Here is a 4,837-nt window from a genome sequence, read left to right as displayed (position 1 = left end):
GTAAATGTGCATGCTGGGAGTTGAACTTTCACAGCAGATGGAGCATCAGTGGTTGCTGATACCTGGGTTAGGGATTGGGAAGATATATTTAGTTAGGCAGATGGAATTGCTGCAAGAGGCGTTTTTTGTCCGGTCGAATCCCAGCACTAATGCTGAAAACAGGTCAGATCCCTGCAGTGTCCCATTATAGTCAATAGGCTTCGGTGGGGACAGGTAATATCCGGCTATGATACTATGGGGGTCATTTTAGACGCCTGTCTTAAAGGGGTTACCCGAGGCTGGAAATGCCCCTCACACTGATTCTACTTAACTGGCACCCCGCTCCCCGCGTCGCTCCTGGTCCCGCATGGCTGCCGCTGTTTCTCCACGTGCGTGGATGAAAACATCTGGTGTTGGGGGGGCAGCTAATGGCAGGCGGTGACAGGGATGAGCCTCCCTAGCGTCACCCGCAATGCTACGGAGGCTCATCCCCGTCACCGTCTGCCATTGCTGCCCCTGACACTGGATGTTTTCATCCAGTCACAGGGAGAAGCAGAGCGGCGGCCATGTGGGGGTTTGGGCAGTAGGGGGGGCATTTCCAGCCTTGGATAACCTCTTTAATAGGGCCCTGCACTGGTGGTGGATCCGCCAAAGTTAAGTAGAGGCGCCAGCCGATTCTATATCTACACCAGCTCCCTTGCTGGCATAGATTTAAACCATTTTCTTCACCTAAAACAGGCGTAGAAAATGATGAATTAGACAGGCTTACCGGCCTGTCCTCTTTTCCCGCCGATGCCACACCCACTGCTGTAGACCTGGCGTGAGCGAGAAAAAGTTGCAGATTGTGGCGCAAATAACTTTTTCGCCGCAATCTGCACCAGAAATATGCCTAATATAGACGTATTTCTGGAAGCTAGAATAATTATAATAGATTTAAACTTGTCCAGAGGGTGGGTGTCCCTCTAATTTGGGTTAGTAGCACCTGTTCCTAAATTTCGTTTGGAGTGAGCCACCATCTTGAAATCTATAGATGTATTTCTGTTAGTAAATAACCCCCTATGTCTTCGGATAGGCCGTTTCTCTGCCAGAACAATTTACCCCTGGTGTGAAACTAGCCTTAGAAGCAATGCTGTCTACACATAGGAGTCCCTGGTTCGGCTGGTAACCAGGTTTGAAGATTTTTTAAAGTGATATTCCCACAATATTGCAAAGATAAGTCATCATTAGAGATGAGCGAATCGAAGCTGATGAAGTGGAATTCGATACAAATTTCAGGAAAAATTCGAATTGCGCCGAACCAGAATTTCCTCGTGCTTCATGGTAACGAATCACATTTTTTCCTAAAATAGCTGCTGCACATGTAAGGACATGGAGAAAGGAACTCTGGGAAGGTGGGATCATCCATAATGCCATGCATGCAGCCAATCAGAAGCCAGCCAGCCCTGTGATGTCACAGCCCTATAAATAGCGTCAGCCATCTTAGATTCTGCCATTTACCAGTGTACTTAGTGCAGGAAGAGACGTCAGCAGGCGCTAGGGACAGTGCTAGTAAAATCTTCATTGTGCTAAAAAAAACGATTTACAAGTGCAGGGAAAGATTATTCAAGGTGTAGGAAAAGGATAGCGAGGAATCATTCCACAGCATTTCTGTTGAACAGGGTTCAGTCGGGGAGGTGACAGCCTGGGTAATAGGAACACACCTATTACACCTTGCTGCACTGATTTGGGACCCAAATTTCCATTATACAGCTCTGTAATTCCAGCAAACTGTTCTTATTAGGGTGCAAGTGGTGTTTGATACAGGCTTTTTTGGGGTGTTTTAGCGGAAAAAGAAACAATACATTTGCCGCCCTGTGGTGCAGTAATCTGTAGTAAAGGCTTTTGTGGGGTGTTTTAGCAGAAAAAAAATATATTGCCACTCAGCGGTGTAGTTATTTCTTGTAAAGCCTTTTGTGACGTGTATTAGTGTAAAAAGAAAAAATACATTTGCCGCTCTGCAGTGCAGTTATTTCTTGTTAGAGTTTTTGTGGCATGTATTAGCACTAGTAACTACGGTCAGGGACGGTACATGTCCTTAACGGCCCACTGGGTGATTGTGGTTCCTGCACAGCCACACCAGCAACTTGGCCAGGTGATGCCGCTTCCACCTCCACGTTGCCACTCTGTTGGTTCAGCGACAATGTCCACCTCTGCCTCCTAATTCTCCACCGTTTCTTCAGCCTCCACTGCAGGGACAATTCACAGTGTCCCTCCAGCATACCACATGTGCAGGGCACGGTAGTGTCACGCTCAGTGGCGTAACTAGAGTTCTATGGGCCCCAGGGCAAACTTTAAATTGGGGCCCCCCCGCCAAGACTCCACCCCCGCCAAGACTCCACCCCCGCCAAGACTCCACCCCCGCCAAGACTCCACCCCCTCCCGGTTTGAAAGTGTTGTAGTTGAATATTAAATAGAAGGAGATAGGGGTTTTAATTTTTTTTTTTAATGTTACCATATAAAATATAGAAAAAAATGTTAAAAGCGTTCCAGAACAAAGATTCTCCACATAAGGCATAAAGCTTCTTGACCCATATCTTGGTAAATCACCTACAATTAAAAAATATAATAATCACAGAATATTGGCTGTCAGTTTGGTGCCTAATTAGATAAGAATTTCAAATATAATAAATTTTTTTACTTACTGAAATTTGATTGTGAATAAGTAAGAGTCGTGCTTCTTAACAAGAACAGAAATCCAAATAAAACATCAAAATTAACCAGCCAGGTCCAACGAGGAGGCATCAAGTAGAAAGGAACCAATTTGTTCTCACTGTAAGAAAGGAGATGGTAGCATTTATTAAGTGACATAATTAGATATGTTAAATATAAAATTATATACATTTTTTTACTTACCAAAATTTGAATGTGAAAAGGAACGAGTCATGCTTCTTAACCAGAACAGAAATCCAAATGAAACATCAAAATTAACCAGCCAGGTCCAACGAGGAGGCATCAAGTAGAAAGGAACCAATTTGTTCTCACTGTAAGAAAGGAGATGGTAGCATTTATTAAGTGACATAATTAGATATGTTAAATATAAAATTATATACATTTTTTTACTTACCAAAATTTGAATGTGAAAAGGAACGAGTCATGCTTCTTAACCAGAACAGAAATCCAAATGAAACATCAAAATTAACCAGCCAGGTCCAACGAGGAGGCATCAAGTAGAAAGGAACCAATTTGTTCTCACTGTAGGAAAGGAGATGGTAGCATTTAGTAATTATGTTAAGTATTTTTGATGTTGGTAACATCTGCCTTCTTTTTGATATTAAGCTTTTGTTGTGCAGAAACCAGTGCTGTATTCAAATAGTTCAAAGGCGGTCGTTGTGTTTTAGAGTCTAACAACATCAGAATTGTTTATTAATCTGCATCATTGTTACCAAAAAGAAGGCAGCTAAAATAGAACCAAACTAGTTAACTGTTTAGTACAACCAAAGTTGAATAAATTGAACTGGGTTAGTATGAACTTTGATAATATAACTCCCTGTACCCAACAAACTGCTCACTTACGCAAAATACATATTACTAGAAGTTGCGCCGTCTCGCTTTAGACTCAGCAAATTTGTCAACAATAGCTGGAATGTCCAGTTTTCTTGCTCTTTCATTCTCAATGCTTAGAAGGGCAAGGCCAGAAAGCCGTTGTTGTGACATGCTGTTTCTCAAGTAATTTTTAATCAGAGATAATTTGGAAAATGATCTTTCTGCAGATGCCACCGTCACTGGTAATGTGAGGAAAAGTATTAAAGCTGTACATACATCCGGTAGGGTAGATGACAAAGCAGCATTGTCAATTATAAGCAGGTGTGCCAAATCTTTAACTGTGTGGAGCTCAGAGATCTCATTTTGCAGTGCGCTCCGAAAACTAACCAATTGCCCTGCGAAATCGGAAGATATATCATCTTGGTAATAATGCTGAAATTGCAGTGCAGCTTGAAACAAGTTATCCTCTGATTCAGTCGCCAGCACACGTGGCTGAATGATCCGAAATCTTTCAACTACAGTGTTCATGCTACCAAATCTGCTTGATAACTGGGATGTTATTACATCTAAAGTAGCATAAAAAATAGTAGTTTTAAATCTCTTCTCTGGGTCTTGCAGTCTTTCGTCCAAACATAGCTCCCCACTATGGCGCTTTACTTTGGGCACTCTTTTAATTACAAACATTGCAGGAATTCCCCACTTCTCAGCAAGTTTGATAGCTGTTGTTTTAGCATCTTCAAATTGCTTCCTGTAGCTGCTAAGAGCTTCAATGGCATTATGAATTAAATGGGCTGCATTGCACAGATCCATATGTTCTGACTGCAGAACCTTTGATATTGCATTTATATGCTCCAGAACTTTACTCTGTAGAACAAGTAGGAAGACAAACTCAAAAGATTCAATTTTATTCCTAAGGACCCTGGCCTCTTCCCTCTCTTTACTTTTGGTCGAAGTCAATATTAATTTAGACAGTGCTTTAAGGACATCAACAAACCGAAAGCGTAGGGCAAGCAGCGAGTCATAACGGGATGACCATCGTGTTGGGCACAGTCTTTTTAGGGTCACAGAGGATTCAGTGGTTAGTGACTGAAGAACAGACCATCGGGTGATACTTTCTCCAAAAAAAACATACAAACTCTGTATCACCTCAAAAAATCTTGACACCTCAGGTACGTGGCTCACGGCATCTTGTAGAACTAAATTAAGGTTGTGGGCTGCACAGTGAATGTACAAGGCATTTCTTTCTTTCTTTTGAATGCGAGTTTGAACACCCGAGTATACTCCACTCATGGTGGCAGCACCATCATAACCCTGCCCCCGACATTTTGATAGCTGT

The 4,837-nt window shown here is 42.4% G+C and overlaps 1 long non-coding RNA gene across 1 annotated transcript; it reads right to left on the bottom strand.

Moving 5' to 3' along the window:
* Positions 1-2,695: 2,695 nt before the first annotated feature.
* Positions 2,696-3,844, bottom strand: LOC121001532. The gene is made up of 3 exons (XR_005779076.1): positions 3,083-3,844; positions 2,872-2,999; positions 2,696-2,788 (listed from the first exon to the last, which is right to left on the bottom strand). It is a non-coding gene; the product is annotated as an uncharacterized LOC121001532 (long non-coding RNA).
* Between the last annotated feature and the right edge of the window lie 993 nt (positions 3,845-4,837).

This window comes from Bufo bufo, chromosome 5 (genome assembly GCF_905171765.1).
Source record: "Bufo bufo chromosome 5, aBufBuf1.1, whole genome shotgun sequence".
NCBI classification, from domain to species: Eukaryota; Metazoa; Chordata; class Amphibia; order Anura; family Bufonidae; genus Bufo; species Bufo bufo.
The sequence above is the reverse complement of the archived record's forward strand: the minus strand, read 5'-3'. Positions and strand labels throughout refer to the sequence as shown.